The sequence below is a fragment of the Oenanthe melanoleuca genome, chromosome 2, assembly GCF_029582105.1.
Source record: "Oenanthe melanoleuca isolate GR-GAL-2019-014 chromosome 2, OMel1.0, whole genome shotgun sequence".
NCBI classification, from domain to species: domain Eukaryota; kingdom Metazoa; phylum Chordata; class Aves; order Passeriformes; family Muscicapidae; genus Oenanthe; species Oenanthe melanoleuca.
In genome coordinates, this window is record NC_079335.1 from 21049973 (window position 1) to 21076145 (window position 26173).

General features: G+C 42.2%; 1 protein-coding gene and 1 long non-coding RNA gene across 6 annotated transcripts in view; one reads left to right on the top strand and one right to left on the bottom strand.

Moving 5' to 3' along the window:
• Positions 1-18982, bottom strand: part of LOC130249281 (uncharacterized) — a 52369-nt gene extending 33387 nt beyond the window's left edge. For 2 of the 3 annotated variants that reach the window (XR_008839771.1, XR_008839770.1), the window contains exons 1-2: positions 18870-18982; positions 13864-14940 (exon numbers count right to left, since the gene is read on the bottom strand). This is a non-coding gene — a long non-coding RNA (uncharacterized LOC130249281). Of the gene's footprint in view, positions 1-11699; positions 14941-18869 lie in introns of those variants that run through there. The other variant, XR_008839769.1, reaches the window with a different exon arrangement.
• A 1841-nt stretch (positions 18983-20823) lies between these two features.
• RNF19A (ring finger protein 19A, RBR E3 ubiquitin protein ligase) overlaps positions 20824-26173 on the top strand; it is a 56724-nt gene continuing 51374 nt past the window's right edge. For 2 of the 3 annotated variants that reach the window (XM_056484752.1, XM_056484750.1), the window contains exons 1-2: positions 20824-20999; positions 23797-23953. The gene's annotated coding sequence lies outside the window, so the exon portion shown is untranslated. Of the gene's footprint in view, positions 21000-21689; positions 21804-23796; positions 23954-26173 lie in introns of all 3 variants that reach the window. The other variant, XM_056484751.1, reaches the window with a different exon arrangement.

The window sequence follows — 26173 nt, forward strand, 5'->3', positions numbered from 1 at the left end:
ACACTCCTCTCTCTTTGCTTTTACTGTCAAACGGGACTCAAAGGTACCAGAAAGGTGCAAGCATCACCCAGATACAGCTCACATCTCTTCTGTGAATTACAAGCAGGAAAACTTCTGGGGTGGCTGTAGGCAGTTCCCAAAAACAGCCTGGCACTGTCAGGCTGGAGCTGAGGCAGCACACAGCAGCTTGGGGACTGCTCTGTGCATGGCCATGAATTCAAAGGTCACAAGAAATGCAGAGGCTCTTGGAATCACACACAAAGGCTGGCTGTGCCAGATGAGCTGGGAATACCTTGCAGAGAGCAGACACCAGAGTCACACAGCCTGTGGAAAAAAATCAGCCCAAAGGCTTGAAAGGAGACAAATTTCTTACAAACCATACTTTTCCTGCAATGCCAACAAATTGTCCTCAAGAAATATACCTCTTCTTTTAGAAAAATTCACCTGACTTGCTCCTTCTCTTGAGAAAACCCAAAGTGAATACAAACAGATGCAAGTATGTCAGAAGCTGTGAAAAACTGGAAAATCTTAATGGGAAATGGCAGCCCCAAGGAAATACACCCAAGACTGACTTTGAAACTTAATGATGGTAAGGACTGGTGTCAAAGGGGATGACTTTCATGAAATACCCAGCCATCTCACCTGTTCTGTAACTCTCAGTGCTCCTGCTACCATCCAAAAGCCTGGGCTCCTGATTCTCCCTGCCTGGCTACCAAAACCTCCATTGCTTGTCTCAGGATACAGCCTGGGATTTTTGTTTTATCATTCTCTAGTGCAATGACAATGTAATATTTAAGAGGCATTTGCAATTAAATGTGGCCTCAAACTAGGTCTCCTCGTGAGTGGTGCACAAGGTGCATTATTCATTTTCATATTTAATTCATTCCAAAACTCCATTTGTGGATCCTGTTGATGTGTGCTGGCCTGAAGCAGCACAGAATCACTGTTTCTCATCACGGAATGTATGGGGACCCACACTACATCTTGGAGAGCTCTCTTCTACTTCTTGAGTGTCTTGAACACAACTACAGAGGTTCATATATGGATTCAGATGGCTCAGTGGCTTGGGCTGTGATCCACAGTTAAAGGTGGCTTGCTGCTCCCTGGGCTCATTTTTCAGAACTTTTGAGCATCAAACACAGCTTCAGGAGCTAAGCTTTGAACTGATAACTATTATTTGGTGATGGATACTGTGAAAAATTAGGTATATCTTAAATTGTATCCCCCAAATTTTTTAATTTTTCACCTTTATCTATCTCAGTTTTGCCTTATCAAAACTACGCTGCCTTAGTCTAACTCAGTTTGCCATTAGCTCTGGACATCATCTCCAGAGAAGAGTAGAAACAACCATTTGTTTCCAGTAGCAGTGTTTGAACAGCATGCAGCAATTAGGGTGTAAATTCACCAATGGAACAGTCAGGGGAAAACCAATTTTGCATCACTGCTCAGTAAGTTAGAAACACATATTTCAAACACTGAATGAGGTGATGAAAAAGCTAAAACAGAATATATGATCAGGTAATTAGCAGTATGCAAAGGGACTGAATTAAAGTGGCAAAAGACTCCCTGATCCTGGTCTTTCTAATCTCTGTCTGCTTGAGTTTGCAGCCCTAATGTTCTTTGAACACAGATTTTGAGTTATAGATTAATATTTGTGTGTGATTCTGTGGTTTAAATTACAGGATTACCCTCATTTTCCCCTCAAGACAAGATGCACCAGTACAGGCATAGCACCTAATACACAAAATTATAATGCAGGGAAACTGGTATAGGAGGAATGGAATAAAGGAGAAATAAAGCTTAAACATGTATGGTTGTGTGTATATATGTGTGTGTGTGTGTGTATATGCATGCACACATACACAAGAGTGCATCTCTATATTTATGTCACCTATGTAACATAAATTTAAATACTCAGCATTTGTAATACATGCATGTCCACATATATACATATTTATTTATTTATATATGCACACATATATATATATATTTTTTTATATATCTTGTGTATGTAAGAGAGCACTGCCTTTCCAGCTGCCTTGTAGCCTAGACCCCACACATTGGCTGGTTTTCCAGCTGGTACCATAGCATCAGCAAGCTGTGAGAGGCATATCTACAACAAGGCCTTCCAGATTTCTTCAGGGACATGCTCCATGCATAACATGCAGTGATACTGCAAAAATGTTTGTGAGAGGAATGGGAAAAATTTTGAAAGCTTCTAGGAAATTACATTTCCAATTAGATTTGGCTGAAAGAAGAAGCATTTTAATGGGAAATTATTTTTCAGTTTCTTCTGTTTGCTTGTCTTTTGTAGACATTGCCCATTTTGCTTACTCGGTTTGAAGGAGAGAGAGCAAAACCTCATATTTTTACTTTCCAAAATTATTTTTATGTGCATCACATGAAAATTGAGATTTAATGTATGAGTTTTAACACAAGAAAACTCTTTCTCACTGTGAGGGTGACTGGGTATTGCTGCAGGGATGTTGTAGAGTCCCATCCTTGCAGACATTCAAAAGCCATCTGGGCACAGTCCTGGGCAACCAGCTCAAAGTGAGCCTGAGCAGTGGGTTGGACCAGGCAGCCTCCAGAGGTCTCTGCAACAGAGATCCCAGAGAGCCTCAGCACTCTGTGATTCTGTTCATTTGGACAAAATACATGAATCTGATGATTTAGATTTTTCATTTATACAATGTTATTTGCTGTCATCTATCTGCAAATGGCTAAAGTGGTACTCAGTAGTTTTCAGTTATTTTTGAATCACTAAACCCTAAATGCTTTCCAGTAGAAATACAGATTTATTTCCAGTAAAATGAAACCTAATCATTGGGAGTTTAATTTTCTTACTCATGGTTTACTGAGTCTCCTGGTCCTGGGTCAGAGAATCCCAGCAGGGCTCCAACGGCTCCAGTAATCTAATTGCTATCATTAATAACTATTTATTTTCTTGGAAGGACTTTGAGCTCTATAAGGCACATTCAAATACCTACCAGTGAGTAATAGTGATCACACATGTGGATTGAGACACATGGCACTGCTCCATCCTTCAGGTACTAATAGAGATGCCCAGTAAACATCTGTGGGCTGCTCTTGGGACACAGGTAAAGCAAATACCTGTCAGTCTCACCCATATCAATCCTGGCTTCTAACCCCTGGTAGGGTCTGTTTCTGGAGTCCCATTGATTCAGTTTTGAAGCAGGCAATTACCTATTTTAATCAACCTTACCAAAATGAACACACCTCTTACAAGAGCGCCAAACATCCCAGGAAATCCACACAAATACTCTTTTGCCTTCTTGAAAACCTGCTTGTGCAGTGTACAGACTGACAAATCAAAGTGCCTGCAGTGGTGACTAATGCTTCCCTTGAAGAAAAAGACTGGTTTATGTGATCTGCTGCACTTAGCAAACCTGCCTTTCTTCATTCTCACCAGTGTAAATAAAGACTAATTTAACTGAAATCAGTGGTTATACCAGTGGCTAACTGGGGAGTAGAAAGATTTGGTTCAAGCCCATGGTGGTGAATATACAGTTGTTGACAAGCATGCATATCACAGGCCAACCACTTTCAAAAAGACTGGGAAGCCTTGACATTGTGTATTACATCTGTACCAGCTGAAGTCTATTCTTTGGAATGACCCTTCTCATCCTGGCCCAAAAGGTAAAGGAAGAGAAAAAGAAAAATTCCCTTGTTCTCCTTATTCTTAGTTAGCATTTTCTACATACTAATAGCACTCCAAAAGCTCACCCTTCCTTTGGGGCCTGCTATGAGGGGAAGAGTGTAAGAGGAATGACTTTTCAGTGGAGGAAACGAATGGACCAATGAATTAAGGAGACAACACCTTCCAAAACATGGGGAAAGACGAGAAGGGATGGCTGAGAGGAGGCAATCACTCACATGCCACATGCCTCTGAGAACCTTTGTAAGTCTCTTTTCTTCATGCAATCTTATTTCACAGCTGCATTCAGCAGCTCCAGCCTTTGCACAGACTGACACGAGCAAAATTGTCCATCAGTGTTACAAATGGTCCAGCTCTTACTCTGTAGTCATCTGCTATCACACAGATTTTGTATTAATCCTGGCTGCCTCTGGAACACATGGCTCAGAGTCTCATCTTGAGTAACTTGCCTTAAGTCTGAAGTTAAAATCAGGGGGCTTTTTTTTTTCCTATTTCTGATTAATGCACTTGAAACACATGTACTGAATTCAGGAAATTTCTGCTACTTTATATTCCTCGATAAAGGCTCTTCCAAAAAAAGCGCCTGTACGTGTTGCAGTGTTTGCTAGAGGCACAGTGGTAAACGGGTACTCTGTGTCCTTTTAGCTGACATTAAGATTGTAATGAATCATTGATAAAGCTAATAATGTACTCAGTTTAATCTAATATTACTGCACAGTAGCTGCACCCAGTGCTTACAGCACAGGAATATACAAAAGTAATTTTACACTACTGCTGCTAACTGCAGTTGAACCTCTCCAGGTTATGAAAGTTTGCTAAAGCAAGTGATGAAAAGGATCACTGTAGACTGAGCAGGGGCTGAGTTTTAAAGAGCTGAGCCAGATTCAGTGGCACACACAAAAGAGGATAATAGTATCTGATATACATCTGCTGTATCCCAAGCAGCCCATAAAAGAGCTATTGACAGCTAGGTATGAAACTGAGCTACATGGGAGCTCCCTTCAGATAGGAATCATTGCTTCCCAAGTCTTTCATGGAGCATGATGGATGTTTACTTTACAAGCACGTTCATTTCATTTGCAAAGTAAGAATAGATAATATGGGCCCAAAGTAATCACAGCCCTGAAGCCAGCCCCTCTGCTGGTATGTACCATAATACCTCTTTGATGGGAGTCATGCAGTCATGGGCCAGGTGAAGCTCTGATCCACTCCCTGAAATTACAGACTAAGCATTGTCTTTTAAATTAACATTTTTTAAAAACTTAGATCAGACTATTATGTTGCAGCTTACTATACATTAAAGTAGTATCCACAGTCAGAAAATTTTCAACTGGTATCATATCCCGCTGAGGTGGAAAAATTTAATTGAACTCACTCCTCTGAGAGCAAAAGCCAGAACCAAATTAAGTCCAAATTTACGCTGGTCTGTGGATCATCACAGCCCAAGACATTCACAAGGGAATTTACTGCTTCCTCACTAGCAACAATTTTCTGCCTCTTCAGAAACTGTACTGTTAGCTACATCTTAAGAAGCAGGGTGGGATAGGAAAGGAGAGGACAGAACAGGACAAGGAGATATTACTGGCTTGAGCTTGTACTGCTATCAGACTCAGTCTTCTCCCACACACAATTCTTTTGGAAATGTTTCCATTTCAGAGACTACCATCATGCTATCCATCTGCCAGGCTCACTCTCTGGAATGATCAAGGAAACATCAGCTCAAGCCTCCAGCCAGCCTCTGAGGGAAACCATCCTCTTCCCACCCAAATGTCCAGCATGTCCTATCTTCAAAGAAAATCAAACAGATGGCGTTGACCAGACAGGAATTTATTGGGCAGGAAAATTGAGCAGAAAAAGCTCCCAGAAGACAAGCAGTCCTTCCACAGCCCCAGATGAACAAGAGCTTGTCTCTTGGTGGAGGCCTGTTTGCCCAGATAGTCACTACCCACCTTAGGGTGGGCTAACCAGAGCTGCCCACCTCCTTAGCCCCTGCAAACTGCTCTGTTTGACTGATGCCTTTCTGCACCAGCTCAGAAGTGAGCAGGGAGGGCAGCAAGTCCCCTGCTTGGTCCCTTCCTTTGTCCATAATTTCTTTACCTCAAAATTAAAAAAGCAAACCTACTCCTGTAGGGTTGGTTTGCTCCCTGGTATCATAACAAATGGGTGTATTTCACATCAGGTTATGACATGGCTCCTCTTCTTCCTCGCACCAGCAGGACTAGGAAAAGTCAGACGTGGTGGGACAGAGCTGGGCATCAGGTCCTGGCAAAGTCAGCAATCCCCAAAAGGTTAGGCTCCTGCATCATGCTCAGCAGCAGTGCTAATGAAGCAGGAGAGCTCAGTGGAAAAAACCATCCAAAGACAGATATAAACATTAACAGAAATGGAACAACATGAGGAAACAAGAGAAATGTAGCCAACTGAAATAACACTGAATGTTGGAAAACTGCTATCAGTCCAGGAGATAGCCTGTCAGAGCTGAAAAACAGGGCTTTGGCACTGGGTTTGCCACCTCTTGACTTGAGCTTTAGAGATAATCTATTTTGTTTTACTAGTTTTACGTACCTTGTCCAGTGGATGGAGTTTTATAGAGAAAGTTCACTGTGTTGGTCAACAATGAGGTGAGTTTTATTGAAAACACAACTCTTCTGGCAGAATGTTAAGTTTTGTGTTGACAGTCACTTCAGAGTGTTATTGTGAGCATTCTGCTGGGAAATCTTTATCATCAGGACCACTTGGTTAAACAGAGAAGATCCTTACAACTATTCAATGTTGCTTTTTAACAGCAAAAGTTTCTACAGGGTCACCATTTTATCTTGAAAGTTGCCATAAATTTCCATCAGCTAGTTTCCTCTTTCGCCATAGATCCATGATGATAACAACAATAATAGGTCATAAACAATTATGAAAGGTCCTAGCAAACTCATTTCTATTCAGAAGGATAGGACCTGCTTTGACTATTGTCCCTGCTATTCATAAATCCCTTCATCAGTTGAAATCTCTTATGTTCATGTGCTCATTTTCTTGCCATTTGTCCTGGCTTTCTTCAACTGCCCTTTAGTTTTGCATAGTGGAGAGTAAAAGGCAAAAAAAGAATAATGAAGAAAAAAGACCCAATTGCTCAAGATGATTTTTCTGCTTGGTGGGAATGTCTGTCTCTTCAAGGAGACCAATTAACATTCTCATCATCTTTCTGGACCTAATCTAAATATGAATAAAATATCAAAGTCTTCTTAAAATTGTTCTTTGTTCTTCTTACCATACTGAAATTAACTTTTTGACACAATCCCTGGCAGAACTTCTATAGAAAAGGCACGATTCCTCCCCCTCCACATTTGCATAATAAAATGCAGTTGCATGTGTCATTGGGCAGTGCTACTGTAACAATGGACACCAGTCTTTCCCAAAAAATCCCAATCCTCACGTGTAACAATTCAGAACTCCCCAAAGTTTAGGGGGTTTGGGGTTTGGTTATGACACATCATTTATGAACATACAGCACCATATCTTTTAATTTGCTTAAAGAAAGGAGATTGTACTGAGCACAGAACATCTCATAGAAAGATGAAAATCTTGAATATGGCAACATTTGCAAGCTTCTTGCTCATTTCTGGCTAATTATGGTCATTTCCACAAGTAATTACCCAAATTGCTCTTGCAATCAATGTAATTGTGCTAAGTTGTTTAAAAATCAGCTTCATTAGATTTTGCCTGGTATAATGTACTGTTTTACAAAAACTACATTTTCATCATGTATTAGCTGCCAATAGGCCTTTAAAAGTAAATATGTTTTATTTTGTCTTCCTTCTCCCTTTCTTGCTTGTTGGTGTGAGATTTTTCTACATTCATTACTGATTAACTGCAGTCAGAAAATTGACTATAACCTCTTGTAAAAAGCTGTTATGTGTGTCTGCAAGTTATTGTATGGCTCTCTTTCATTTTCAAAACTATAAGATCTCTAGTCTTCATGATGCTGGAATTAAAGGAATATTTCAAAATGTGAGTATGGAGTGTTTAGGTAATTCTACCCTGAGTCTGCAGTGGGCTGAAATAACAAATAGTAGCACAATAAGCAGAGCTGTTCACTGACTCCTGCTGCACCCACACAACCACGCTTTGGAGGAAGAGAGCAATGTGCCAGAAGCATGCTCCCTCCCAGCAGTTTCAATTGCATTCTGTCTAGGATATAATATACCACCACCTCTCCCTCTCTGACCCCACATCTCTCCCTGGCAATCCGCCTGCTGCTTTCATTTCCTTTCCAAATGGTTCCTCTTTACTCAGCCATTTACAAGGGGAAGTTTTAACTGCAGTGAGGTGCCCTTTGTGTCCTTCACTGCATCTAGGACTGTTTCATAGGACCTGCTCATGCTGTTAGCAAGCATTTGGACTGGCATCATGAGCACCTGCTGCTCAGGAACAGTGAGAAGCTGGGCTTGTGCTCTGGAGAGAGAATGGTGCTGGGCTGAGAGGGAAGAGCAGGGCTGAGAGGAGGCTGAGGCTGCCCACAGCACTGCTCCAGTGATGCAGCAGAAGGATGTTGCCCCTTCAGTGGCACATTTAACCTCACTGGCATCCTCTGAGGTGGAGAAGCCAGCTCTGTGTCAGCTTAGCAGCCCTGGGTCACACCAGAGGTGGTAATTGTCAAAAGGGTACAGTAAATGCCATGCTGAGTGTGAACATCTACTGGTACACTTCCACAATCCTCTGTCTGAAGAATACTTTTTACATCATGTTTTCTTTTGGAATAAAAGCTATTTGCTTACCAGTAGTATGTATTTGAATCTCCCTTCTCTTTTATTTTAGCTCAAATAAATCTCTTGTAACCATAAGTACATACCAGGGTCACTATTTGTTCTAGAGAGGAAGACAGATACAGAGAGAATTTCATTAAATAGGGCATTGGGTTTGTATAGGACACCAACTGAGCAGCAGGAAAGAGGCTGTAGTATAAAAGGGGCTCTCCCTTTTTTCAGTGCTCAGAGGTGAGGGGAGTATCAGGAGGCAGAGCCCAAGGCAGCCCCTCAAAGGTCTGTGTGTAGAGGCAGGTTGAACCTCTCAGCTCTCCAGCCTGCAGCAAAGTCACTTGGGTGCTAAGGCAGGCTTGACCAAAGCCTTCTTCTGGAAAAAGTAAATGACAAGCCCTAAGCACAGTTTCAACAGATCTTTCTCTTACCTGAAGATCTCTTATTTTCCGTGTCTTCTTTTCATTGTAAAGGAGATTATGTCAGAGTCATCTGTAACAGCTGCACTGTAAAATACCTTAGTCACATGGCTTTAGACAATCCAGAGGGGAAAAAACCCCCAGTTCTTTAAATACAGATACATATATTCTTGTGACATTTCCATACAACTGTAATTTTCAAGGGAACCAAACACTCATTATTACACAGTTCTTCAGAGGCCAAACCTGACCTTTAGTCAGAACAAATCCCCATTTGGCTAGGCTTATTCATACAGCCTACAGTTCTGTTTGAATTCTACAATGACTGAGAAAATTTCAAACTGGACTGGAGAAGTAATTCGATTAAGAGTAGGACTATTAAAAAAAGCCTGCATTGGCAGAGCAATGGGATAAGATCCTTAGCCTCAGGAGCTAAGGCTCTTATCCTACATGTACATTCCAGGGATCTGGATTTGGAGAAGTACTTTAGGATAGTGTATTGTAACTGTAGGGAGGAAGATGACAGTAAAGTATGACTAGAAAGAGGTTAATCAAGCTGGGAAATAAAAGTCCACTCAAATGTCCGACTTTCTATATGGTAGATCACAGAGGTCAACAGAGAGTCTTGCAAAGTCTTGCAAATTCTGTCTCCCCTGCTTTCAGGATTGTGGAGATCATCTGTGGTACACATTCACATAATGCTCCTGGGGCATCTGTATTCATTACTTCTGTGGAATACCATTCCCCCCTGCTTTTACTAGAAGCCAGCAGCTGGAAAAGATAAGGCAGCAACACAAGTCTATGGGGACCACCAGGCAGCTCTCCACAGATCACAGTAGAAAATTTCTAGAAGTTTGAAAAGAATTGGTCTCACTATTGCTCTGAGCATGGACACTGAGACATCACCTTTAGTTTTGGCAGGAAAAATATTTAGTAAAGTATTGTATATGCTAAGTTATGATAGGTTTCTTCTGAATTTCTCCTATTAATATTTTAAAGGCAGGTACAAACAAGAGGCAAATGAAAGTCAACAGCATGCATTATTTCCAAAGCTGTACTGAAGTCTTGGCCTTTTGGAGAAGATATTAGTAAGCATGATTACTCCACTGAAAAACAAGAAGAGACAGGAAAAACCTGCAAAACACCAAGGGAAAATAATCTCATTAAATTGGAAGGTACATAAGAGCTGGGGAAGTGAGCAAGCTGCAGAGAACTAGGAGTGCATGGCAAGGCTGTGCTCCAGCAAACTCTGGCCAAGTCAGCTGGAAAAACTCGCCATATTTCCCAAAGGGAAGTAAAAGTCATCAACACTCTCCTCCAAGCCTATCTGCATATGATAGAAGGAAAGAGTTTTCTTCCATGTAAATATTTTTAAACTGCCTTTCATTTACCTGGCTATAGAGAATGGCACTAAGATTAGATATATACCAATGACCAGTTCTATTTATTGATCAAAAAATTTGCCAATCGAAACATTACAATGTGAAGATATCCATAGACAATAAGGATGAAGATATGGAAAATGCCCAGAAGATATCTCAAGGTGCTTTTCTTTAGTAATATGAGCATTAGTCAGTTTGGACACACAAAGATTTGCCTAATTCCTGTTAAAACATTCCACATGGTTTCCTTATTGCCCTGCTACTTAATTCTAAATGCAAACTACTGTGATTATTTCTTTGACATTGGTAACTACCTTGTATTCTGCCAGTATCCATTTCAGTTTCAGGAAACAATATTTAGATATATTTAATTATTTTTCTTGCAATTAAACTAGCTCAACAAGTTTAATTGCTTATCTTGATTAAGCTCAACTCCATTTGTGGCATAGTACTTCTCTATTTTCTCCAACATAGAGCACACTTCAGTGAAGTTCCAGTTGCCCTTAACTTCCCTTTTCTATAGATAACAATCTATTTTCTCTAAGCGCTCTGCTTAAATTGATTTCTCAACTGAATGCAGTGTTTTGCCATCCTCTTCAGAATTCTGTAACACTATTGAGATGGCCAGAACTGACAACCCCACTGCTCTTGTTATGTGTCTATGTGTAAAAGAGAAGACTAGATCTTGCAACAAAAATATATATTCAAATTACAGATTCACTGGCATCATGTCTTCATACGGTGCTAAAATAATCTCCTGCAGTCTATATTCAGTGTTTCTATTTATGCAACTTGTATTTTGCTTAGACAAAAAGAAAAGCAGGCCATCATGGGCACAGCATTGAGAGGATGTTAACTCTCTCCCCTCTGGATTCTCCCTAACCTGTCAGTATTGAGGGTGATTCTATGAAAAGCATGAAAATGACAGTTCAGTATGGCGCAAAAACCTGTGATCTTGTACTTTCTCATTCTACTTATTCCAACCCTCCCTTAGTCCTGACATACTTTAGGCCCACATGGGGCACTCTCAATGGCTGAGGGACCTGGCTGTACAGGTCCTGTGGCTTGACCCTTACACATCTCTGGTACTGCAGAAGTACTATATCAAGGTTTCATATGGAATAAAGAGGAATAAAAAAACACCAACCAGCTAGCTGACATCTCTGCACAGCAAAAAAACAGCAAAAAAAAATCCTTGCAAAGAGCTTCCCTCCACTTGTCTGCTGTAATTTGGCAGAATCCTCCAGCTGTGGAAAAACTGGTTTAAGGGTCTGAGAAATGGGATAAGAGTCTATTTGCAAATTAAACTATGTAAACTATCATCACTGATTAATCATAACACCTTGCTTTTAAAAGTATGAGCATTTATTATATCAAATAATTCTGCAAGAATCACTGCCTAGATTTTTAGCAATGCTATGGAGGAAGGAAAAAAGGAACAATTAATATATTTTTTGATATTTGGGTAATTTGAGGACAGAATTTAACTTACCGAACCTTAACTATTCAAATGGAAAGGTTGAAGCTAAGATCATCTGTGCTTTCTCTACACTGAAAAAAGAAAGGCAGATGAAGCCAGAAGGTGATTCATACAACTTCTTCAGAGACTAGCTCACATGAGGCTACAGTATGTCACACAAAAATGACCTGCCTAAAATGTTTACACTAACCTATCTCTTCAGTGTCAGATTATAAACCTTTTAAGGATCTCCAGAACACTATGATACATCCTTCATGTCCTAATTGCAGGTGGTCAGGCTCCAAGTTTTGTCTTACCATGGTAAGTAAAAAAAAATTTAAAAATTAGTCTTCACACATAAAAAATTATATGAACCCAGTTTGTGAGATATCTTTGTCCTTTTTTGTCAGTAAAGCTTAAATAAGCACCATCCTTCCAAATCTTTGATAACTACATGAAACTCACTTTTGGGATGAGGAGGTATTTCACTGCTGTCAATTGCAACCTAGAAAAATATGATGGTGACACTAGTTTCTAAATTCCAGCAGCACACAGAAAGAAATTATAAATGGGAAAGCAATTGCATCAGAGCAATTGGAAAATTACAAGCAGTGAAAAGATTTTCCAAATAAATGCAGAATCCTGCAAAAAGGAAAATCAAAATAATACAGAAAGCAAACAGGAGATGTCAAAGAGACCAAAGATCTCATAAAAATAAATTTATTGTCATTTTGTCTTCCCCTTAGGCAGTGATATTGTTTTCATGTAACCAAGCAATACAGTTGTCACGGTGCAGGTGCAGAATCAGGAGTGTGTCGTGAGATTGCTGCTGTCAAGCTGTAATTCAGCACCATGAAAAGGATTTCCACTGATGTCACTGGAGTATCTGTCGTTATGACTGAAGTAGTTACTCCACTGAGCGCTGTCTCCAGTAGCAGGCAATACCAGAGGCATCAGAGGAACCACTCTCCTATGAAGACTGAATACACCCGTGGAGGTGCACAGTCTTCCCTGGTCAGTGGTTAGTGGATTGCATAATTTGCTTGTTGCCTTCTTCAGCTCTGTAGTTACATGGATTTGTTATTGATTATAAACTTAACCAACCTCTTGGGTATGTCAGCTAAGTATCTGGGTGTAATAAATTCCAGTCACCAATAACTTCAGCTTCTATATTTCATGGCCCAGACCTGACAGATAAGTAAGTGGTGAACTGGGATGACCTCAGCCTAAAACACACAGCCTGGGCATTGCAGAGAGACCTCCACATAAGCAGAGATGTGTGTTGCCAGTTACTGTTGCAGAAAATAATTTTGTACAGAAACTCATAACCTCAGTATTCCCTAGGGAAGCAAAGGGGAAAAAAAAATCAAGCAGCAGTGGAAAGACTACGATCACAAGATCTTGACCAACTCAATGTCAGCGCCAGCGCTAATGCTGCAACAACACAGAGCACTTCACAGCCTGGAAGGCTAGTGAGCTATTGCTGTTCACCGAGCTCCATGCTTGCACAGTCAGCTGAACACGAGTAGGACTGGCTCAAATGCATCTACACCCCCTGCATTATAGATAAACCCCCCAGCAGCATCAGAGAGACTGCCCACTGAGCATTAGGGCTGCCCTCTTGTTGCTTCAAGCAGAAACCTGGACAATCTCAGTGGTTAAATTTTATCAAAACTTGAAACAAGCAAACGAACAAAAACAACAACAACAACCACAAAAACACATAACGGTTTCAGTACCAAATGCCAATTCTAACCCTTTAGGGATAAATGGGGCAGAAACACCTTCCATAAAATGATGAATAGCATTGCAGTCTCCAGGGAGGACTTGCTTTTGCAGGTCTTGTAGTAGAGTCCATCTGCAGTAAGTGTAGGATTAGGAATGGTATCTGAAGGAGAAAATGATCTCCCAAAAGGCAGGTGAAACCCTAACCCTTACTTCTAATCATCCAGACTTTGTGACTCATTACCCTTGGGTGAGAGGAAATCTCTGTCCGTGTATCTTGGCCAGAACTGAGTGCAGGGGGTGGAGCAGGGGGCACAGTGAGTGTAGTCTTAGGTGTCATGTGTTTAGTTAATCTAATGCAAAAATAGAAAGGAATAAAGGAAAAGAACCCTGTGAAGACAAACCAAGGGGAAGAAAACGGGAAAAAAGGAAGCACCACCAACACACACAGTACCTTCTGTAGAATTTGAGGCAGGCACAGTCCTCAGAGAAGCCAAATCCTCTGATTCCTGACTTGATTACTTTGGGACAGTAGGCAAATTCTAGAATGAAAATAAAAAGGCTAGTTCTGGTTCCAGAAATTAAACAAGTATGGCCTCAAACATATGTTATATATATTTTAAATAAATTGTATTTTCTCTTTGAGGAGAGGCAGAGTCGGCACACCACCCAAAAGCTGTAGCACTCCACTTGTAACATGGGAGAGGTGAAGCTGGATGGACTACCAGCCCCTGGGGACCTTGTTGGACAGCAGGGAAAACACATCACAGCATTTTCCTCACTTTGACATAAATGAAAATGCACATAAAGACCCCCATGTAGGGCTTGAGGGGAAACCATACAAGGAGCAGCTGAGGTCACTTGTTCTGTCCAGGCTGGAGAAGAGGACACTGAGGGGGGACCTCATTACAGTTTCAGCTTCCTCATGAGAGGAAGAGAAGGGGCAGACACTGATCCCTGCTTTGTGGTCTCAGTGACAAGACTCAAGAGAATGGCCTGAAATTGTGTCAGGGGAGGTTTAGGTTGGATATTATAAAAAGGTTCTTCACCCAGAGGGTGGTTGGGCACTGGAACAGCTCCCCAGGGAAATGGTCACTGCACCAAGGCTGACAGAGTTCAAGAAGTGTTTGGACAATACCCTTGGGCACATGGACTCTTCTTTGGATGCTTCAGGAGCTTCTCTTGCATGAGAAAAGGACATTTGTGAGCAGCAGTTCTCTTCTGGTCACGTTGCATCATGATCAAAATAGGCATGTCCTGGTATGCTGCCTACCATGAATCAAAAACAGTATTTAGAGCTCTCTGTCAAAGATTTAATGACGTACTATTCCCGGGTAAACTCACAGCATTGCAGTCACTGCCCCCTCTGTGTGATGCAAAAGAGGCTTGAAGTCTTAGAAACTGTTGGAGAGAGTATTGGAATTGGGTGCTCCTGGCCACAGGAGATTGTTGTTATTAACTTGTGTCCGGGGTCAGTTTCATGCAAGGAAGCAAGAGTTCCACACTTCTCAAAGGCCTGGTTCTGGCTAGCCTGAGGAAACAGAGATGACAGAAGAGACTTCTGGGCAAGAGGTAAAGGCCAGAATTGCTGCTTTATGAGGGTCATGCTGAGAGCAGTCACAGTAAACAGCAAACTTGCCAGTGATGTTGGCAGGAAGAAAGGCATGGTCACAATGCTCGTGATGAAATGGCCATCCCAGTGCCTGCCTCAGTGCATAGAGGAGAGCACTGTGGTTGTAGGATTCAGCTGCTGATGCTGGGGAGAACCAGGCTGCATCAATGCTCTGCTCGTGTCCCCTGCCCTTGGCAGTGGTTGGGGCTGCAGAATGTTTTACCATAAGTGGGAATTGCCAGACAATCTGGCAGAGTTGTGTTTGCAGCTCCCCATGTTGAGTAAGTGACTCTCTCCTAAGGCTCATCTGCCCTGGTGAGCCCAGGAGGGGACACACTTCTGAAAAGCTCTCTGCACAGAGGTCCTGTGTCCTACTGCTGCTTGCTGCTGGCTCTCACAGCTATTGTATAAGAAAATGTGTTCCCTAAGAGGTGCTAAAGGCAACCACCTTTTCATCCACCAATCCAATGCACACAGCAAATTCTCCTGGACAGAGCTCTGCTTCTGTCAGCACTCCCTATGCAGCTGGGAAGGACACCTTGCTGTCTTTGTCCAATGTGTGCTCATGCAGAACACACAACACCTGGCATGATCACACGTGACAGCACGTGACTGTGGGCTGTATCGTGTCATGCCTGGCCAGAATCCCCTCCTTCTGCAGTCCAGGCTAGCAGCTGGTACCCTGGCTGCAAACAAATGCTGTCTTCAGGTCCACAGACCTCCTGGCCATGGACTCAAGGCAGGTCAGCAGACATTGGAAGGTGCTCTTGAGGAGAAACGCTCTGCTTCTGCACATCCTGCAGTTGACAGAGGCCCTTCATTGGCCCATAGATGTGGTTGATATTTTTAAATCCTGTGATACTTAACTGTGGCATGAGGATATGCAGAGAGGGAAGGCCACAAAAGCTAGCTTGACACATTTGGAGATCCCATAACACAAAGAGCAGAGCATGGCCGTGGTGAGCACTGAAGTGGGGCCCCCGTGGGCATCGAGCCCTCCCTCACCAGCCTCCCCAAACCCAGTTTATTTGTGAAGAAACCTGTAGATACACTGCAGATGAGCCACCCCAAGAAGAACTAGGCAGTAACAGGGCAGGACTTTGAGGTACAGTCAGTGTGTCACCATGAAAATGTGGAGGAGCTGTTTGTGACTCAAAGGACAGCTAAATCTGAGCAGATACTTGCCCTTCCTCTTGGGGAAGAACAAGTGCAAATGCTCCCTGGCTCTGACAAAGATGGAGTGTACATGCTGCTTTGAAGGACCCATTTGAGATCAATTTTAGAAAAAGTATAGGTCTTCCCTGAGCAGGGTCATTTCCACCACTACTTTCATCTCTTCACATCTCTTCACATCTCTTCATTGCGATGAAAAAGTTATTTAGAAAACCCTAAAGCATTTTTACCTTTATGCAACATTTCCCCCCTTATCCCACTGTTCTTGCACTTAAACCAGCAAAAACATTCTTGCTCAAGCTTTCCAGAAACAATTTCACCTTTGGGCAGAGAATAAGCACGTAACTTCTGAACCCAGAAAAACAGAAATTTCAGGCTGTTCTGACTGAAAGAGGAGGAAAGCTCAGGAGACTAGAATGGAAATAGTGTTGTGCAACAGAAATTACAGTCTGCTGCTTTGTTGCAGTATAGCTCTTACTTGACTTTCATTTATTTTTCTAACAAATTGAAGATCCCTGAGGATACTGACAGTGATAGCAAACTGGTCTTTAAAAATAGCTTACTCCAAGAAAATGCACAGGTATCACTTTTGCATCTTGCAACTCCTTACCTCCAGAGCTTAAATACTACATCTAGGAGCAGAGTTTTACACATTTTAGAAATTTTAAATTTAATGACATCTTATATGTGTTTAGGAGCACTTTTTGGATTAAGGCACTCAGATTTCTCAACCTATTTTTATTCTCTGTCATAGTGGCTGGAAATAAACCTAAATAAATTTTATTTATTTAAACAGACTTTCTTTGTTGCAATAGGCATGTTCTAGGGACTGCAGTTCTATATATTATAAACTTTCTACTTTCACTTTTTCTTTATTGGCTACTACAGAAACTGATTAGATCAGAAGATGTAATTCTAAGATAACTGAGATGTCTGAAATGGCAATGGAAGCCTTCATCTTTAATGTTTTATGACATGCTAAAAAATTTGGAAGGTTCTCAGCTTGCACATTATTTACTGGTATATTGCCACTTGGTAACTTGGATCAGTGAGATTGCATTTATATTAGATAGCTCTATTTGTCACTAATCCATTATCCTAGCCTTGTCATCATGGTACACAGGTATTAATTTTTTAAAAAAAATCTATGGCACTCAATACAAATTATGACAATCAGTGCATGGCAAATAATCTTTCACAATGGACAAACAGAAACCTGATGGTATTCAAGGCTTTTTTTCCTCTTAGCTGTATTTATATAATATTTATCAGTTGTATAGTGGTATTTATATATTTCCTATTTTTGCATGCCTGATTTCTGCTTTGTTATCCATGAGTATTGCAGATTTTTTAATTCTTCAAAGGCTTTTATCCTTTCTTCTTTAGTTGCAAGTCAGAATGCATTTCCATACTACATTTTTTCCAGAGGCAAAATTGATCTAGACAGGTCTCTTCCTTCCCTATGTCACTTGTTCCTACTGCCACATCAATCTTCTGCAATGCTTTTTGTGCAAATGCAGCCATCTGTGGGGCAACACTGTAAGACAGATCAGTAAAATCAGGGGTGCTAAAAATAAAGTCTCCAGGAAAAAAAATAAATTGGCAAGACAGTTGAGCAGGAAAACATAGGAGAGTGGTGAATTTTCCAACAAAGAAAAGATTGTTCAGAATAAGATGAAAGAAAGATCAAGGACACAAATGCGTGTGTCAAAAGGGGAAGGGTTGAGGACAGGTTTTTCCCTAGAAATGGTGGGCTGGAGACCAGATGATGACAGAGCCTGCAGGAAACATGAAATTACCTATACAAAAATCAAGTTTGACTTTGTCAAATTTATGTTGAAGATGGTGGTTGAATATTCAGATAAAAGATTTCAAAGGGAGACTCAGATGTGGGATCAGAGACATGGAAACATTTACCCATCATATTTGATACTCTTCCAATATGAGTTTAAAGAAAAGACCACCAACACATGAAATTCTGGCCCAGGGTGCTGATTTCACACTACCATATGAGAGAACAGTGTTTCATATGTAAATATTGAAATTACGCTGAGGCCAGCAGTCCAGATAAGCAGAGATTACAAGAGGGATATAGAAAATTGAGATGAAATTGTCAATCTCATATCCTTTTCTCCATTCCTTAATACCAAGAATAAAACCCCCTTTCCTTCCCCAGCCCTCTCTGCTCACCTCTCTTTCTTCATGTTGATACAATTTTTACCCTTCCATGTTTGACAGCATGTTGTGTGTGCTTATGCCTCCTTAGAACACACCAGATGCTTTGCTAGGAGGGCAGTATTTTTTGTACTTTTCTGCCAGCAACTGAATTAAATACCCACAAAGGTTAAATCCTAGATGTTCTTCAGAAAGTGTTTTGGAAAGACAGGCTAGTTTGCATTCTTTAATCTTGTATGCCTCACCAAATGCAGTGTGCATAAGGTATTTCCTCTGTGCTCAAGAGTTTGAGCAGCCCCTACTTTTCCTTAATTCCTCTTTGTCATCCTGTTCTATAATAATAAACTAGCAAGCAAGCAAACAAAAGTATCTTCCTTACATACCAAAATAAACAACTGCCAGTTTTGGTGTACAGGTTGTGCAGAAAAGAGTTTTCTTCCCTATGCTTAATGCATTTTGTTAATTGACTATTTTGAATACTTCTGATGAAAGGCACCTACTTGGCTGCAGGCTCTCTACTGCCAAGCTCTCAGGAAGGTGGCTGGCTGGAGGTTTGCTTTGTCCCTCATCAGCTTCAAGGAGAAACCATCTCACAACCACAGTGACTGCTCAATGTCCCAGTGCAGAATTTTAAAACACCTGGGCTCTGTTCCCCTCCTATTCTCCAGCATTAGCCAAGAGATTTCAGAACATTTGTACTGATTTGCTGAATCCCTCTGGACATTTAGAAAGTAATACATTACTGCACTGCTTTGCTGGCTGGTTTTTGTTTTATTGGTATCTGCACATTTGAGCTGGTAAAATGGCTTGCTGTTGCTATTCCAAAATTTGTTCACTATCTTACCATGCTATTCTATATGCAAATATTTTTGTTTCTCTCTTCATTTTTTTCCCTCACACGCCTCCACTCGTCTTTTTCTCATTTTATGAGCTAATTCCCTTTCTCTAATCCCCTTTTCTTGTATCAAACCCCATAGATAACGAAGTGTACAAGATTTTACTCTGCAAGTTGTTAGATGCAATAAACTTCTGCATATCTTATCCAGCTGAACACAATGGCACCACTTACACGCCCTAAGTGACATGTACATGTTTGCAGTACTGGAGCCTGAACAACTCACCTAGCCACTGGCTTTTACAAACAAAGAGGGAACTGCTGTGGTTTGTACACAACATGCCAAAATTCCAGTATAATCTCATTGGTGTTACCCTTATTTTCCACTTCCCCTCCCTGTTTGTTGTAATTGTCTATTCTGTCATTTCAGATTAAGTATCTCACCATGGATGACTTGTATTTACTTTTAATTTGATGTACTGGAAGTAGTCCTATTGACTTAAATGGAACTATGCACATAAATAAAGGTAAGTATACGTGTAAGCCTTTAACTGACGGTACATTGCAAATCCCACAGGAAAAGCATGGTACATTTTATCCATGTTACTACCTTTGCACATGCTAAAGGCAGGCTGAGTGATTAATAACTTTTTCGAGAGTAACTTTTCAGGTTTCATACCAGCTTAATGGAAGATCCACTAGTCATAAACACAGGATTAGCTCCAGCTCTACAGAATTCTGAGATGATATGAGACGGTATGAATGATTAACTAGGAAAAAAAAGAAAAAAAAAAAAGCAGACGATTTAAACCCAAGGTAGGCAGAGAATTCTGAAACATGCCAGTGTAGATTCAGAACTGAGCCAGAAGTGGAGGTCAGGAGCAGCAAGCAGGCTGTGGGAGAGGGGCAGCTACGATAGGGCTGCAGAGGGAGGGAATCCCCTAGAAGATGGCATGAAGGTCGGTGGTGAAAGGAGACGGAGAAGCCGAACTCAGGGATGGGTGGGCGATACAAGCCGGCCGCAGGCAGCCCAGGGAGGGGCTGCTGGACACCCAAGAACCCGGGGCCGACCGCAGCTAAACGCAGAACAGGGCCACGCCACGAAGGAAAAGCCGGGGGCTTGCGGGCAAATTCTGAGGCGGCTTCTGTTTCAAATGGCAAGGGGGGGCGAAAAGAAGGCAAATCTATATCTTACAGCACAGAAACAGGGTTTTGTCATTTTGGCAAGTGAATCAGCGCTCAGCAGCACGACTCTATTGAAACGCCCCAATAATTCATTCTTCGCCTCGCACCTTTCCATTTCCACGGGTGTGAAGCCCACGGAATCGTACACGCATATCACGTTGTACCGTGCGCTGCTGCTGCAGCCGGCAGTGCCGCGGCGCCCTCGCCACGGGGGCAGAGACACCGCACGCGCCCCGCCGGCTGTGGGGGCGCAGCGAGCGGGGCCAGCGGCAGATCCCCGGCCCACCGCGGGGTCCGCAGCGCTGCCGCCGCCCGGGCCGCCCTGCCGGGGGCGGGCGAGGGGCGGCACCGCCGTGCGCGTTGAGCTCAGCGCGTCGCGGAAACCGCCGGCCCGGGCGCCGCCTCCCTGCCGGGCAGCCCCGGCCCCGGCCCCGGCCCCGGCCCCGCGTCGCCCCGCCCCGGCCCGGCCGGGCGGTGCCGCCCCCTCCGCTCCTCACTCACTCACTCACACACACACACACACATATACACACACACACACGGAGGCTCTTCCTGCGCGGCGCCGGGCTGGGCGAGCGGAGCAGCGGCGCTTGCTCCTGCCGACTCACAGGTACCGGGGCTGGGTCCGCGGCGGGGCGGGGGCGCCCAGGGGCCCGGCGGTGGCGGCTCCCCCGGCTCGGGCCTCCGCCGGCGGCCGCCGCCCTGAGCGTGGCGGCGGGTGAGGGAGGAGCGGAACCTCCGAGCCGGAGCCGCCTCTGGGCGGGAGCCCCAGCCCGGGGGGGAGAGGGCCCGGGAGCGTCCTGGGGGCCGGGGGGAAGTCGGCGGCGTCCTCCGCTGTTCCTCGCATTGCCGGAGGGTGAAGTCATCGTGCCCATTGTCTCCCCCCCGGGCGGAGCGAGGGGGGCACGGGCGGCCCCAGGGCTCGGGGAGCCCCGGGTGGGTCCCGCTCGGCCCCGGCGTCGTGTGCGGGGAGGCGCTGCCTCCTCCGCCGGCCTGGGTGGGCCGCGGGGCCCCTCGGCCGGCGCCGCGCTCCCGGCAGCGGATCGGGCCGGGGGCCTGGAGCTCCGGCCCTGGAACTTGCGGGGCTCCGGGACACCTGGCTTGGGGAGAGCAGCGCGAGCAGCTCCTGGGCCTCCAGCGCACCCCGCAGGCACCGTTCGCACCCTCCCCCTGAGGTTCCAGCTGACCTCCGTGTGGCTGTTGCCCACCCCGGATCCGTGGGGCGGAGGAGTTTGCAGGGATACTGCATCTCGGCTGTGAGGGAATAGCCCACGTCCTGCCCAGTGTTTTCCTTGCACAGGTCCTTCTGCAAAGCTGGGAGTTTTCCACCTGGCAGTTTGGTATACACACGCTGCAGCTACGTTCGAAAGATAGGAAAGAATTGGTAACAAACTGTGTGAAAGCCAGCGTGCATGTAAGTGAGCTGAAGAGGTGATGGCTGGCAAAGGGAAGGCGTCCTTCTGCGTCCTTCCAGTACTGCCTCTTGACAGAAGAAAATGGGGCTTTGCCAGAGGGGTGGTAGTGGAATGGAGTTATGGGGATATGCCAGAGGGACAGTAGTAGAATGCTGTTAGTGCTGAGCAGAGAAATCAAAATTTGAAGCCTTCATGCCCTTGTGGTTGCTTATTGGATATGTGACTGTGTTTCTCCATGAGGAGCACGACAAATCTTATTTCTGTTAAAATACTGTAGTTGGCATTGGTACTGATTAGTGCTTTATCTCAACTTTCATCAGGGACAGCATTATTTCATTAAGCGCAGTTTGGGGAAACACGTCTTGCAGGGTTTAATTCTGGAGACAAAACTAAACATAAATTTATTTTAAAATTTAATTTCCCCCCTCAGTGTTTTTTTAATAATCAATCTTTTTGTCAGTCAAAGAACCGTATTTCAGTATCTGTTTAAATGTTTCTTATTAAAGTCATTGGAAAAGAAATTTTCTGGTATAATATCCAGGTCAGACTGGATTCTGAGTTGCCCACCTAGCAGAATTCACTTGAATGCTTAGAAATGATAGCTGTGTAGCATTACTTAGCAGTTTACAAAATCTGGTACTTATTTAACTGTAAACATATAAATACTTGTACTTCAAGCTTTCAGAAAGCTGAGAGAGCACTTTTTTTATTTTTAATTGCATGTGAACTCAGCCTGTTTGTCCAGAAAATGAAAGTTTCACTTTTGCACAATGATAATAATGCTGATCTTAAAAATGACTTCAGTAGAAGGCTTACATGTGTGCACCTCTTCTGTGTACATATTTCTTCAAGTATTCAGTTTCAACTGTATTTTATACAATTCAGTATTTATTAAATGCTGAATTCAAGATGTTATGTTTATGTTGTCAGCTGTTTTTGAGTTTGTGGACATCAGATCATCATTTTTAAAAGAAGGAGTTGAAATGTTTAAGTGTGGTTTTCTTCAACTTAAATCTGTAAGACAAATGACACATTCCTTGTGCAGAGCAGTCATCAGATTTTTATTAATTGTATACTAGCTGAGGCTCAGGAGGAGAGAAGATGCTTGACAGATGTATTTGTTTACCTTTGTAGTGTGTACAAATTCTGATTTCTCCATTAGGATCATTAAAACTCCCTTAGCTCTGTGATTCCCAGTTAACATTAATAAATGCATTAGGAAAACTTACTTTATGTAAATATTATCAACCTGTGAAAGAACACAAGCCCTTGAATATTTTGGGCAGTTTGGTAGAGACTTTTGTGGTGGAAAATATATGGTATATGCCTTTTCCTCCCATATTCTTAATTAACAGCATTTAGCTTCTGTTCCCCATGAGAAAAACTTCAGGTTGGATTTGTTCAGTTAGTAGCTGATTCTTCCTAACTATGTGCAGTATGTTGGGTTTTCCCCCATTTACTGGGCCTCTTTGGTCCATGCTTAGTCTTATAAAAGTACTCCCTACAACACACACACCGCCCCTGTTCCTTCCAGGATGGCAATATAGGATGCCAAATCTTTTAACAGAACTTCTGAATCCTGGTTTGGAAGCACTAAGAAAGGTCTTTGAGCTCTGAAGTACACCTACAGTGCTCTGGACCACTGTCCCCTGATGGACTTCAGCCAAGCTTGTGGTCTCCATTATGGGGTCAGTTTGCTCTGGCCCATGGGCAGACATCCATATTAGCTTTGTGATTTGTTTTCTGAATTGTAAACATTATGTACTGGCCTAGCAAAATAAATTTTAATACCTGAATTAAGTGAGTTGATGGGTACATGTTTTGAGTTCTACTTGCTAGAGTGATTTCTGGTTTGTTGCTGAGATGTGAGTCAGTCTGATTCTTTCTGAGGGTCAGCAAAAACTGTTTGAATTAATAATAAAAATACTAATTCTTACACTGGCTTATCCATAAAGAAGTTGATTTCAGATTTTTGTTTTCTGTTTATCTTAGCCTGTTTCCATTGTGCCTTCTGTGTTAACTGATGGAAGATGTGTAGCTGAATGAGTCGGTGTACCTAATACAGCTCAAGACTCTGGGACTGGTGTTGGATCTTACTGCTAAAACCATATCAATTAATTGCACCTGGAGGGAGGCTTCTACCAAGAAGGTAAAAGATTACATTGAGTCTTAGAGAACTGATTGTTTTTATTAGTGTTGCAATGTACCATTTTTTCCCCAGCAGGAAGAATGTGGAAGAGGCTGTATCAGTACCTCTTGAAACAGTTGTTTGGGTTTTTTTTTAAAGCTTCTATTTTTCACAAGAGGAAAAATATTTTTCTTTTTTTTTTTTATTTCTGAGTCTCTTCCACTTCTGAGGGAAGTTTTATTAATGTTTTATTCTAATTTTAGTTAGTTTCAAGTAGTTTGTATTTTAGATTATCAACAAAATAATCTTTAGGGAAAAACGTATACCTTTGTATGCTATGTATAGATTACACTTTGGATACTGTTCTGCTCTACTTTAACCCAGAAAGAAACATACAAGTATAATTCAAAGCAGAATAACACTCTTCTCCCTTAAGTATTCACTTGAAGTATTTACTTCAGCAGCTTTTTTCAGGCACTTTTTAAAATTTATTTTATTTCTTGGTGCATTGTAATAATAAATAGGTATTTAGTCTATTACTTATATTTATGGATTGACAGATTTCTTCCAAACTTCTGTAAACTAATGTTCACCTGTTTGTAAGTTTATTTTTTAGTTGATGGAAAGAGACTTTGTGGAAGAGGTTTCAATCATCTGAGTCACAAGATGGCTTAGTCTTTTCTTCAGTGATCTTGATTGTTTCATGTACATTTCTGGTAGTTCTCAAGCAGTTAATAACTGTGTTTTACCTCGGTTTTGCTTGCTGGTCCTTCTCTGGCATGGGTTGCTTGTTTTTTCTGTTTTTCTTCCTCTTAGTGCAAGTACTGATTCAAGAGTCCAAACCAAAGCAGTGGGTATCTAGAAAGAGCCATAAATGTTGTGTGAGACTAGAATATAACAGGGCTCTACAAGAAGTTTTCTATCTGTTGTGAGCATGTCTTGTCCCAGCTTTAGAATGGTCTTTGAGTTCTTCAAAGTAGAACTCTTAAACTGTGGATTGAAGTTGGTTATCTGCTGGGCAACTGGTAGCCTCCTGTTGGATGTGTAGTCAAACACTGTAATTTACAAGATGAGAATAGTTGTTGCCTTTTTTTAATTTTTTTTTGAAGGGCGAGTTTCTAAAGATTCGCTTTGCATCTGTACTACACCAGTGTGGAAAACTGATAGAAGAGTTATTTTAACCTAAATCAACTTAGCAAAATGACTTAATGAAATGAGCTTAAAGTTTCATATATACAGGTGTTTCCTCAGGCATTAAAACTTCCTCTCTTTAGAGGCCAGCATATCCCCTAATGATGTCTTCAGCAAGACATTTAAACGGCATCTTGCAGAAATAAATGTTTGTACCAATTGAGATTGGTGTAGTCACTTGTTTTTGCTTCCTAAATAGAGCACAACTCTGTTAATGCAAGTATCCTGTTATTGTTCAGCACAAACTGTCATTGTGGGGCTATGTCAGTTCTGTTCTGCTTCCATTTATAGTTGAGACAAATTACTGTTAAACAAACATTTTTCCATAGGTCCTTTAGTTGCTCCCATAAGGCAGATTAGAGCTTACTCTAAATTGGAGCCCCTGGCTGTCCCCTTCTGTTGTTCCATTAGTGGATGAAGAACTGCTTCAGCAAAAGGGGAAAAAACTCTGGGGAAATGGCATGCAGTAAGAATCATGTTGTTTTGTTCTCATTGTTTCACTGATGCTGCATATCCTTAATAAATAAAATCACCACTTTTAAGTTTCTTTGTTAATGATCAGATTTTTCACATAAATCCAAGCTCTGTGAGCCACATCAAGTAATCAAGTTCTATTTTTATCCTAAAATACTTAATTTGTCAGAGCATTCTAGCTGTAGTGTTTAGTGCATTGTGTATGACTTCTGGTGAGACAAATTTACCTTGCACGAATTTTCAAGAAATGTTATTTAGGGAGTGCAAAGTGGTCTTGCATCTCAGGGGATCTTCTGAGCAGTGGAGGTTCAGGTGGGACTGAAGGTTTTAGTTGAGGCATGGGACTTTGGCAGTGCTGCCTGGCTAGTGTTCTGAATATGATGGTGCCACAGCACTAGTGCTGCTGTCCCTTGTTTTTATTTTTAAGTATTTAAACAAAATAACCTTGTTAACTGCTTTTAGACAAATAAGAATCTTTCTTAGCACTGTAACAGTTGCATTCTGGAGGAAAAGAGGTGTTGCCATGCCTAAATATGTCATTTATCTGTTTCCTTTGCTAAAAGTACATGGTGCTCA